Below are 13,008 nucleotides of genomic sequence, written 5' to 3' on the forward strand. Positions count from 1 at the left end.
AACTGAGGAGGATAATCCAGGAGTTCTAGCAATCACAGGAACTGGAGCAGCCAAGCTGTGAGCTTCAAACTGTCCAAAGTCGGATGAGGAACTCTCGAAGGGTGTGAAATCAGATCCTGAATGGGATCCAAGATTCAAGGCAGAGCCAGAAGGTGAGACCAAAGGAAGGGAAACCATACCTGGCGAGGCCAAAGCAGGGCAATTAGGATCACTTTGCTCCCCAGTTGACGAGCCTTCTGTAGAAAGCTCGGAATAAGAGGTACTGGAGGGTAAGCATACAGAAGACCGGGAGGTCAAGCATGTACTAGAGCATCTCTGGGGGACTCCCCCAGCAGGGGGTTCAGAGTGAAAAACTCCCTGTACTTCGCTTTGCAGGCAATGCAGAAAAGATTGCAGCAAGGTTGACTCCACTCGTGGAAGATCTGTTCGCTACCGAAAGATTCAGAGACCACTCGTAAGGCATCAGAATAGTCTGACTTTGCCTGTTCGCTAGGATGTTGGACCGTCCCAGAATGTGCGTTGCGATGAGAAAATGACTGGTGGAGATCGCCCATTCCCATACTCTCATGGCCTCACGACAAAGGGGGTAAGATCTGGTCCCTCCGTTTGTTGATATACCAGACCACTGACATGTTGTCTGACTGAAATTCAATCGTTCCCAAAGGAAGAAAGGCATGAAGGGCCTGCAATGCTAGAAGGATCGCTCTCATCTCTAGGACATTTATGTGCAAGCTGGTCTCTACAGGGGACCACAGGCCTTGGACTGTCATGCCCGAGCAATGCCCCCCCCCACCCGAGTTGGGAAGCATCCTTGGTCACTGTGGCTTGGGCCAGGGCTGGAATAAAAAGGTCATCCCTCCAAAATGTCCAGAGAACACACCCACCATATTAGGGACAACCGACAGATTCGACTGAGTGGAACTGGATATGCCAATGGCAGTTCCAACAGGGACCACTGTACAGCTAGAGTCCACTGTAGAATTTTCTTGTGTAACTGGGCACATGGGGAAGTGTTATGGTCGCCGCCATTGAGCCTAAGGCCCTCAACACCAATTCCTCCACTGGAAGATGAGAATGGCAGATCAGGGAGACATGCACCCTCAGGTTTTGCACTCTCTCTGAGGTCAGGAAGATTTTGCATTGTAAAGCATCTATCCTTGCACCAATGTAGTCTATCACTTGTACAGGATCTAGGACTGATTTGGATGCATTGACATCTCCAAACGCAGGGCAAGGATCAGGAAATAAGCACTGGTTTGGGAGAGTAGATGCCTGGAGGGAGCAGTGAGAAGCCAATTGTCCAGGTACGGATAGACCTGAATCCTCTAAAGCCTCAGGTGAGCCGCTACCACCACCATCACTTTGGTGAACACCCTGGGGGCTGTGGTGAGACCAAAGGGTAGGGCTCAAAATTGGTAATGACTGACTCCTAGCCAAAAGTGGAGGAACCTTCTGGAGCTTCAGTGCATCTTTATGTGATAAGTAAGCATCATGGAGGTCTAACGAGCCCATCCAGTTGTTCTCTTGCAGGTACGGCATGATGGACTGTAGTGTGACCATCCAGAACTTCTCTTTGGCAACTGACCGGTTCAGGGTAGAAAGGTCCAGAATGGGCCTTAAATCCCCCGTTTCCTTTGGCACCAAAAAGAACCTGGATCATGGAGAAGCCCAATCTGGACTGATCTGGGGGAATGGTTTCAACGGCTCGTTTTTCTAGAAGCTTGGAAATTTCCTGTGTTGTTGTCTCCCTTTGCATGGGAGGTACTTCCGGAAGGTGTTTGGGAGATTTGGGGGGACCCACAAAGGGATAGAGTATCCTCTAGACATGATCTGAAGCACACAGCGGTCTGATGTTATGGACTCCCATACAGCTAGGTGCAAGGACAATTGTCCCCAAACTGCCTCCAGAGTAGAGCAGTCAGGCCACCCCTCAGGGTTGCTGCCCAGGTCTGTCTGACAAAAGTTCTCGAGACCCAAAACTCCTCGGATCTCCCTCTGCCTCTGGGGGAATAACAGCCCTGAATGTCCCAGGAATAACTGTGACTTCCGGAACCACATCTTCTTTTGCCCTCTCTGGTTCCAGGCAAAGGACCTTTGAAGGGTCAAGAAGCGGATCCCGACAGCAGACAGTGTCTTCCCATCCTTCTCACTCTGGACTAATGTCTCTTTGACGGTATTACCAAAGTGAGTAGAGCCGTCATAAGGGGCACTGGGAAAGGACGCCTTGAAAGGTTCAGAAAATTGACATAATCAAAGCCAGGTGTTGCACCTCATGGACACGCCGGACCCAGCCACTCCTTCAGTAGCATGTGAAAGGAGTCACATGGGCGTGTTGTAGACTGCTGTCAAAGTGGCCATCCTCGCAGAGAATGAGACCCTGTCCTCCTGCGACATGGACTTAGGGGGAGACTCCAGCAGCTCCTTTACCAGGTCGCGCTGGAGTCTGGTGACATGGGCCAGGTAGTTCAGCGCCCTAACAGAAAAGGTAGCTGAAGCATAAACCGCTTCCCTAGGCGGTCCCATCATCTGCGACTCTCGGTCAGGAGGATGAACAGAGGAACTCACCTGGGCAAGTTCCTTCTTTGTGGCTGCTGCTACCACCATAGCATCTGCGGGGGAGCCCTTGTTCCATGCTGGCCTATCCGAGGGAGAAATCAAAATTTTGTCAGGCCTTTTTGGAACTGGTTCAATGATGTCCGGCTCCTTCCATGCCCACAAGATGATGCCCACAAGATGACCAGGTCCACTAAAGGATCCACAGGAGGGGACACGCAGGAAGTAGATGGGCCCATGCCGAAAGCCTCCAGGAACATGGACTTGTCAAAAGAAGGTTTGGGGGCATACCAACCTCCCCATTGGCAAAGGATTTCCATGATGACTCCAAAGGAGACATCCTCGGGAGGTGACCTAGGGGAACCTTCTCCATCATCCAAGTCCGTATCCTCGGTGAGGGACTTGGGGAGTCCAAGTGCCTCCTCTTGCATGTATGCTTGCGAGGCACCTCTCTGGTGGGGCTCTCTGGGGGGGAACTTGCAAGCCACTTGTTCCTTGAGGGAACTGTCTGGGGCTCCTTGAGCACGAGCTGTCCCTCTGGTAAAATGATGGGGATCGTAGAAAGAGCTGAGGGGTCAGGGCAGAGTCTGAGGGGACAGTCAGGGGTCTCGATCCAGTGGAGAGAACCCTTTCTACCATGAATGCCAAAGGAGAGCGAACCTCTTGAGAAACCAATAAGGAGGCCGGTTTCCCCGGGTATGATGAGAAAATCGGAACTGGGCCCAAAGTGGACGGAGCTCCGAGGGAGAGAACTTGGCCCAACAAAGGTGGAGCAGATGAAAAAAGTTCCACTCCCTTGGATCCAACACCCAAGCTCTGGCTCTAAGAGTGGCGTGGATGATCAAACATGCTCGAGGCAGCTGTCTGCATCGAGGAAGCAGGTATTGTCGGCACCGACCCCCTGACTAAAGCCATCCTTGGATCTGAATACTCTGAACCCGATGGATGGATCGAAAAAGATATCGACTGGAAAAAAGGAAGTGAGTTCCCCCTTCCTGAGGGAGAGGGGGCTGGCAAGACCCCCATCTGGATGCGAGTACGAATGAACCTCCTCATCATTTTATCCATATCAACCTCAGACAAGGACCGGGTGGACCTCGGCAAGTACACGGACTATGACCTTGCCGGTTGGGGCACCGAGGCCCTAGAAACTGAGCGTGTCTCCTCCAACTCCGGGGAAAACTTCGGAGATCAGAGCCAAGGGGAGTCATGGATCCTTAGAGTCTTGACCGGTGAAGGGAGATCCGGAGACCTCTTCCATTTTTCCCTCGACTTCGACTCTCTCTCCTTCTCTCTGCCCCTTTTTCGTTCCGCTTCCGCAGGCTTTTGCACAGGAGGTTCAGTCCCAGCCTGGGAGGGAGGAGAAGTTAGGGGAAGAGAAGAAGGAGAGGAGGCCACAGCAGCCGCTGTGACCGAAGCCGAAGATGAGGCAACTGTCTCAGAAGGGGGAAGAAGGCCTTTCAGGGCCAACTTGGCCTTCATGTCTTTAATGGCGCACGGGTTAAACTCTGCATATAGTGCAGTCTGTGCTCAGATGGGCCACGGCCAAGCACATAACACAAAGAGTGTGGCCATCTGCTGGGGATAACTTATGGCCACACTCAGTGCATCTTTTAAATATCGGCTTATCAGCCATGGTATCAGGAAAGAATAACTGAAAAACAAATGTTAATTCTTTCTTACTGAAAACACCCACTCACCACACTCACACATAGAACACACAGAGGGGAGGGGAAGCAAAAACACACACAACTACTCTAAACTAAGCTAACTCGAAAACTTGACGCACCAAATGAGGTGAGGAGAAAGGGGAATCTACATTATCACTACCTAAAGTTGAAAAAAAAGAGAATTTTTATTTAAGTTTTTCACCCACTTACAACCTGGAGGTCTGGAGATCATGATGCTTTAGCTATCCACGACAAACGAGATTTGGGGTTGGAAGGTAGTGGAGGTGTATTATGGGTAAGGGGAGGAGCTTGGAGCAGATGATAGTAAAGTTGCCGGCTCGAATCCGATATGATCAGGGATCCCACAGGTTGAAGACCAAATGAAGTAAACTACTTCAGATGTATCCTTGAGATCCTGGCTTGTGGAAGAAGAGAAAACAGGGTTTTAAGGGCCAACATCCAAAAGTAAGGAAACTTTAGAAAAATGTTGAGCTGAGCAGGGTCCAGAATGCGTCTCCAGGTGCCTTCCTTCCTGGGGACCAGAAACATTCTGGAATAAAACCTCTTCCCTAACTAGTAACCTCATAGCCATTGCATAAATGAACTAATCACAGTAAAGGAATACCTAGGAAGGGGGCACAGCCAGAATGATGCCTTGTGCCAAAAGGCTCTGAAGCAGGTCTGGTAAGAAAGAAAGCTGTTCCTGAGGAGTTTGAGGGATGCCCAGAAAAGGAGGAAGGGATGTTAATACCATTAAGTATCCCTGACAGATGATGGACAGAACTCAAGAGTCTTCAGGGACTCTGAACCAATTGGGAAGGGACAGGGAAAGACGAAGGGATAATGGAACTTGACGCGAGAAAAGCGGAAGCAAACTATCAGATAGGATCTGGTTTGTCTTGAAAAGATGGCTTCTGAGCACCAGGAGTCTGAGTAGACTTAGCAGGAGGAACCCACCTGGAACCCTTCTTATTTTTCGAAGGAGGGCAAGGCTATCTGCGAATAAAGGCATACTTATATGGATAATTCCTCTGGAACTTAGGAACACGAGCGAGAAAAGGCCTTACTTTTAACTGAAAGGGACTTAAAAAGCTCAGCATCAACAGAACCAAACAAGTTCTTATCAAGAGAAGCATCCAACAATTTAGCCTTTAAATCCAGAACTTCTTCAGAGGAGTTCTGCTCTTTGGGTCTCTTGAGCAGGGTAAAAGACCAAGGGAGAGCAGGCACAGAAACTGCTTGGGGAGGCTTTAAGGTCATCAATGCATTAAACAACCCCTGGGTAAATTCCTGCTATTTATACTGCAGATCTTTAGCAGGAGGGGAAACGTGCTTTTTTTGTTTTTTCTTTTGAGGGATGTTTGCCCTAAATACCCTGGGACATTCAGACTCTTGCCTACACTCAGCCAACACAATAGGAATCTCATCCTGAACAAGTATCTGTGGTGTCCCCCTCGGTCCTTCTGAAATAATCAGCCAAGGTTCCTCCTCAACATCCAGAGTGGTGGTTTGCAGAGCCTCCAAGGACATGTGAGAAGTCGAATCCATGGTAGCCTCCAACAGGGACATGGCAGAGGAATCCAACACAACAACTGAATGATCTTTTGGGCTTTCACCAGCCTCAAATGAGACATCCGGGGGAGGTGGGACAGCAATTGAATCAGACCAGAGTTTTTTTTTTTTTTTTGTCAGGCATCTGACCTTCAGGATGGAAAGATTCTGCCATAGTACCCTGTGCCAACAACTTAAGACGTTGGTTCTCCAGGTAAAGGGACGTGGAGGAGAGACAACTATGTATGGTCTCAGGGACAAATGCTTGGCAGGTAGAACACTGCGTACGGCCATGAGATGCATCCAAACAGAAAAGACACTGCTTGTGATGATCTTTATGGGGAATCTGCATCCCACACTAACATTCTCCCTTTCTAGATGATATTTAAACTCACAAAGAATAAAAGAGAAAAAGATAAGAAGAATCCCCAAAGGGGCACTTATCAGAAACACAGCTTGGTAACCAGAAGAGGAGCATTCAGACTGAAGATCAATGATGATGCTCAGACTGGCAGCAAAGACGTTCTGAGGTATGTATGTTCGTATGTCCCCTTTAATACCTCTACCTTGAGCGGGAAGCATACGCGTGATGTACAATGTCTATAAAAATCATACCACAAGGTTTTGGTACACTGGCCGGACGTTGGGCTACCCCTCGCAGGGAGTCCCTTTTCTAAAGAATACTGCAACAGTGATATGGAAGGACATCAAAAGATCTTTCACTCCATGCCACAATAGAACAAAAACAGATATGAGTGAGTCACAAACAATGTAGGCATGATGTAGAGCGGCTGGAGTGGTTAGCATCGTCACCTCACAGCAAGAGGTTCTCCGGTTCGATTCTCAGCTGGGGTGCTTTCTGTGCGGAGTCTGCATGTCCTCTCTGCAGTTGCATGGGTTTCCTCCAGGTACTCCGCTTTCTTCCCACATTCCAAAGGCATGCAGTAGGTGGATCGGACACTCAAAAATTGGCCGTAGGGGCGAATGTGTGTGCGAGTGAGTAGTATGGATGAACTGCCACAGCCGGGCTAGCCACCCAGTGGTGTAAATTTTGGCTCAAGATGATGGTCTCTCTTGAAGTGACACACTGACCCCATGTGAAAAATGGGATGGAGGGTTGAGGATGGTTGGATGGAATGTAGGCCTGACAAACAATTAAGGCTTCTAATAACCATATGTTACTTAATTGTGAAAAAGAAAGACAACTGTAGACCTGACCATCTTGACTTTGAAACGGACTGTGGGAATCAGAGGAAGTGGAGGAAAACCATAAGGAAACCTCTCTTTTCAAGGAAAAAAAAATGCCGATTCTCCAAATCTGAGGGCATGGTAGTAATGAAGAGAACAGCCAGAGTTACCTGTTGTGTATACAGACAAATAGATCTGTGGAATACCCCATCAATGGACAATGCCAAGAAATACCTCCATATATAGCATCCATATGTGAGGGTCTACTCTGGATTTATTCAAAAAGTCTGCCACAGTATAACTTTCTGAGGGAATATAAGACAACACAGTTGCAATGGCAGCAAATGGGGGAAATCAGGAGAAGCTGAGAAATGAGACAGAAAAGAAAACTGTGGAACAGGCTAACAGCTTCACGTATCAGTTTATTTTCTGTCTCTCCTCTGTCTCCTACAGACTCCTACCTGACTAGCTATGCCTGGCCCACAAAGGTGTAAAAGTCCCAACATATCTGCAAGACTCTCAGGGTGCCACAAATGCAGGATCAAGGCTGCTAAATCTGTACTGCAACATAAATTGGAGTTACTGTCACAACAGACATCAATCCCAAAGAATTCCCACAGCTGGAATTAACTCTTGCTTTCTGCAAATAAAAATGTCACTCAATACCTTTTAATGTAACTTAGACTAATTACCACCTCTTGTCACCAATGGACATGGAAGATTAAGTAGCTAGGTGTACCAGTGGGACTGCAGAGGCTAGGCCTCAAAAGGCCTAATTGCTCCATGAACCAACACGCAAATACTGAACCTGCTAAACCGCATTCCACAAAATCAAGTCTGGAAATTTATATTTAGGGCGGTGTACAGTATGTGTGGGCATAGAGGCAGTAGACTGTATATCTAGTAATAAAGTACATTATATTGTCTGGTGGTGGTGCTGTGGTAGCGTGGTCGCCTCGTAAGACGCTGTCCGGTTCGATTCTCAGTTAGAGCGTCTTCTGTGTGGAGACATGGGTGAATGGGCGTACCTTCGTTGAAGGTTTTGCGTCAGGGCTGGTAACTCGGCACGTAAAAATCAACTACCAATCATTAGCGGACCGGAGTTCCGCTGTGGCGACCCCTAACCAGGAAAAGCCGAAAGACACAACAACATATCATCTCTGTAGAAGAAATAAGGACACAAGGTATATACCACACTACCACCACCAGAGGAAGGCAGGAAAATATACCCTTTCTTTTACAAAATATTATGAGACATGTCTTGTACGCAAGGAACAGATAGTTTATTTCCTTATGATTATTTATTTTTTCAATTCTGCTTGCATTTTTTTCATCAACGTTACCCAATCCCATAACGTAACTCTGTAATTAGCCCAAGAATGTTGCACCTCCATGGTCCCCCCCCCCCCCCCAAGCACACACCAAACTGGAGCACAACCCAAGCCAAATGATAAAAAAAAATATTTCTGTATAAACTAATGTTCAGCCAAACTGTTTGCTACAGGTAATGTTTCATTCCCCTTTTAATTATATATTACATTAACAGCAATACCTGGCTCAAAGTAAAAAAGCACCACTTGGGCCTTCAGGAAAAAAAAAAAAAAAAAGACTAATGTTTTGGCTTTATTCTGGACTCAGTGGCACTGAGTACAAATAACGCATGTCAAGCTAACCTCCACTCTCTGTTGAAACACTTTCATTACTAAACAGTAACAAGAATCCTCTAACCTTGAAAGTTATCAAGTTTCTATAGGTTGTCAAAGCAGAAAGCAACTTCTCTCAAAAGAAAAAAGAGCATAACATGATGAAATTATGACTATATCAGACACTGGAAATCTTTAGTCTGCCCTGCTGTTGTGTGTGTTTAGATGATCATAAAAATCATACCTGTCATACCTGAAAATGATTCTGTGTGTTCTGGCCGCAGGGAGCTGCACTGCTTTTTTGCACAAGTATTAGAAGGCAAGTTAATAGGAAATAACTGCTACTAATGGACAGCTGTGTTTACATCTCGGATGCAGAGACAATGTTCAGTAAAGAAAGAAAAGCATAAGGTCTGCTAAGATGTCTGTACACCTGGATTAGATGTCTGCCACTGATGGTACCATCTTTGGTTTGAGATTTACTAGTGGGAAAGGATGAAGCAATACTACTCTCCCTCTAGCCCTTATGCAAAGAAGGCACCAGCAGGGCTGAGGTTAAGAAGGAAGAGAAAACTGAATTATTGGAATCCCAGCACGAGACACTAGCACCAAAAATAGCAGCAGTTCCACTAAAGCAATATTCCTTATCAACTAGTAAAAAACAGGAGAAAGCAACAAACAAGGTAACAGTACAGAAGTTGCTGCGTTTGTTTTCTTTTTTTTTTTTTTTTTTTTTTTACTAGTTTTTGCATCCGTTTTCTTCTTTCTACAACTTTTACTGTTAAAGGGAATGTACATTATCTGCATCTTAAGAACTGCTGAATTAAGAATTTATTACTGTACAAGATGCACTGAACTGTGAACAACCTCCAACCCCACCATTGAGCCATACAGCTTCTAAATTGCACAGAACGACAGAATCATCTAAAATTTACACAGGACATTTTCCTACCCACAGAGCCATTATAATTCAGAAGTACATTCTCTTTCATAACACAAAGGCCTTGAGACTTGACATTTTAAGAGTTCATGACTATCTAATGAAAAGGCCATTATATGGTATGAAAATGACAGCAGACATTCAAACAATTACTGTTCTGTCTTCTTCCTTCTGACACACTAGATCACTAAGAAAATTTCTGCACAATGGCAAACAAGTATGAAAATCAAGCCTTATTACTAGGCAGTTGTAAAAAAGGTGCACATAAAAATTGATGCATGCCAGACTAATTCAGAAAACTTCCTTTAAAAAGGATTTTCCACTGGCAAATGTTGTGACACTAACTGAGGATATACCCAATCAGCAAATACGTGTATGCATCCTTATTTTCCTTTGCAACAGGTATGCAATATCAGATGTCGAGAATGTAGTATCTGTCTCCCACTTCCTGGGACTCATCAAATCTGACATGGTACAGTCAAACTGTCACTGCAGAAAATTAAACTCCACTTCACAGGCTTCTCTAAGTTTCATTCCCCAACTCTCAGGCCCGAAGATATCAACACAGAATGCTTGCTTTATGTAACAGATTCTTATGGGCAATGTATTTTTCTAATGCACAAACTAAATCAACCTAATTTCTTCCAGTAAATGACAACAGAGGCTTATGCAACTGTGTGGTCTCCACGTACCAAAGCACTACATCTGGCACACTAATATGTCAATAACCATAAGGCTTGCAGTAGCAATCTACAGTCAGACACTAAAAGAAACAGCATGACAGACAGTTCTTACTAGAAAAGCATAAAAATACATCCAGACAAGCAACATAACAGAACAGAGGAATGTGACGTTTACAAGACAAAAAGCCTACAGATCAAAGCTTTGTTACTACAACTGGATAAAGAATGTGTGTGTGTGTGTGTGTGTGTGTGTGTGTGTGTGTGTGTGTGTGTGTGTGTGTGTGTGTGTGTGTGTGTGTGTGTGTGTGTGTATGTGTGTGTGTGTGTTGATACATTTGTTTTTCTATTTTATTTATTTATTTAAGATTATGCAGGTCAACCCTACTGAGTAAGGCCCATTTTTGGAGGACACACACAACATTGACACAATGTCCCTGTCAACTATTTAGGAGGTACATACTCAAAGTCAGCAGAAAATGTCTATACAGTCTGACTGGATAAGCTTAGAAATTCACTTTCACTTCATGAAGGTTTGCTTTCTCTTTCCCTTTGACCTTCAGAAAAAAATATTAAATCCTGTGATGAATTCAGCATCCAGCCTGTAAAAGGGAGTTTTACTTTTCCACAGCCATTTCTCCTATCATACTAAGCCCCATTCCATTATGGTCACCTGTTCTCAAACTTTACCCTTTGTTCTCTATTACACAAATGTATCATGCAGAAGACGGTTCTATCTGATGATCAGCCTGTGAGGTACAACACGTTTACAACATTTTTCAAGTTCTTCTTTTTCATGGGGATCATATGTTCTAGCATGAAAAAGTAAAATACAGTCCCTCTGTCATTTCTTCTGTGAACTATAGTTTTAGCAATAAAACACTTTTGGCATCTCTGATACCCTCTTCTGAGCTTAAAAAGTAAAGAAATGAATGAGATGGTAAATAAGAACTGGATGGCTTACCTCGACTGACCTTTACTCCACCCCATATACTAGCTACGACTGTAATCTTACTTTTAGTCAACGCTACAAGTTTTCAAGACAGCCTTTAAGTCTGTCCTGTTTCTCTATATACTTATTTACATACCGACTCATTTACTCATTCAATCAATCAAAGCTTCCTAAGCTGTCAACCCTCTAGTTTCAGATCTTGCCACTTTGTTTTTGTCTTGGGCTTCACTAATAAGATTTTCTACTCCTAATGATTTTTACTATGCATATCAATCTCTTATAAACTTTCTCTTAAAGCCGTTTATAACAATGACTTGACAAGGCCATGTCAAACCCAGAGCTGTTGGACATGCTACACAAAGAAATCCCAACCCCTCAGAGCTACACGCTCCAGGGATCTAAACCTTGTCATCACAATAAACAAAACATGCTGGAGGGATAGGTTTCCTGACCCAGAGACTTCCCAGACTCTGGAATAGATTGCCCATACATGTCAAGCAGAGTGCCTCTTTGGACCTCTTCAAGAGGAACCTTGACGATTGGATGGGAGAAAGGAAATTCACCCCAGGGATCACATCAGTCGCCCTGCTAGACAGGGGTCCAGGAAAGTAAATAATGTGGGAAGAAATAGCCAGGGAATTGTTATGGCTAGGCTTGTATAGGCCCTAGGGCTGATAGCCTAGTACCAACCTATGAACCTATGATACTGGTACCAAACCGTTCCAGCTCAATTTAACAATAGCTCTGCTGGCACTTCAAATTCTCAACACCAAAACAGAAACTGGCACAAGTTGGCAGATGAAGCAGAGGGTTAAGGTCGTGAGTTGCAGTTCCTGTGGTCCAGGGTTTGATTCCCTCAGCCTTCATTTGCCTACTCTAAGACCTTGTGCAAGTCACCAAACCAGATATTTCTGTGTCAGTCCCTGAAAAGGGACTTGGTCTCTAGTGGGCCTACCTGGTTAACAAATTGTTATTATTACTATTATTATTATCCCCCAGTAAGTGATTTATTTGCAGTGTATCATCAGTACGTTTCACAAAAAGTACTTTTAATATACTTTCAAACTGTCAGCTTAAAACCATCCAATAAAAAGGAATTGTACTAATCACAGTAAACTGCATATGTCATAGCAAATCATGCATTCATTCTTCTCGGATACTCGTTTTACTCAATTTAGGGTCACAGGTAAACTTGGTGCCTTTCTTGTCAATCACAGGACAATAAGCCAAATGATCATGGAACTTCCAAAGTATCACAGAAAACACTCACTCACTGAAACCTACACGCAATTTTGAGGAAAACATATTCATCTAATGGTATACCATTGGTATGCATGAGGAAGACAGAGTAACTAGCAAAAACCAATGCAGACTTTGCACACAGAAAGAGCTATGAGTCAGCTGTGCTAACTGCGGCCCCAGTGTACCACCAATTATGAGTAACCAGATACTTCACAACAGAATATAAAATATGCAATACAATGGGCTGTGACAGTTACACTGAAAAGATAGCACAGACATAAGGAGACAGCAAAAAGTACATATGTGTGTGCGTTTAGAGAGGCAAAAGTCTGCATTTTAAAAGTGGATACTTTTACCATTCAGTCTTCGTATTTTATTAGTGAGACATTGGATCTGCCAGGAGCTTTCAAAACAGCTTTCACAGAACGTCAGCAAATTAGCTTGACAGTAGAAGATGAAACCAAGCACAATTCCACAGCTGAGGAGAATGACAGTTTGCATAGAACATTAAGGTTATAAAATGTTAATATGCTGTTTCTAGTGATCCACACTTACTCTCCTAACCTTCATATGTCTAACTGTGAGAATG

General features: G+C 44.7%; 1 protein-coding gene across 3 annotated transcripts in view; it reads right to left on the reverse strand.

The window, feature by feature from the left end:
- CSK (C-terminal Src kinase) overlaps positions 1-13,008 on the reverse strand; it is a 2,395,116-nt gene that overhangs the window by 1,655,059 nt on the left and 727,049 nt on the right. The gene's annotated exons all lie outside the window — the stretch shown is intronic.

This window comes from Protopterus annectens, chromosome 7.part0, assembly GCF_019279795.1.
Source record: "Protopterus annectens isolate FY-2018-M chromosome 7.part0, PAN1.0, whole genome shotgun sequence".
NCBI classification, from domain to species: domain Eukaryota; kingdom Metazoa; phylum Chordata; order Ceratodontiformes; family Protopteridae; genus Protopterus; species Protopterus annectens.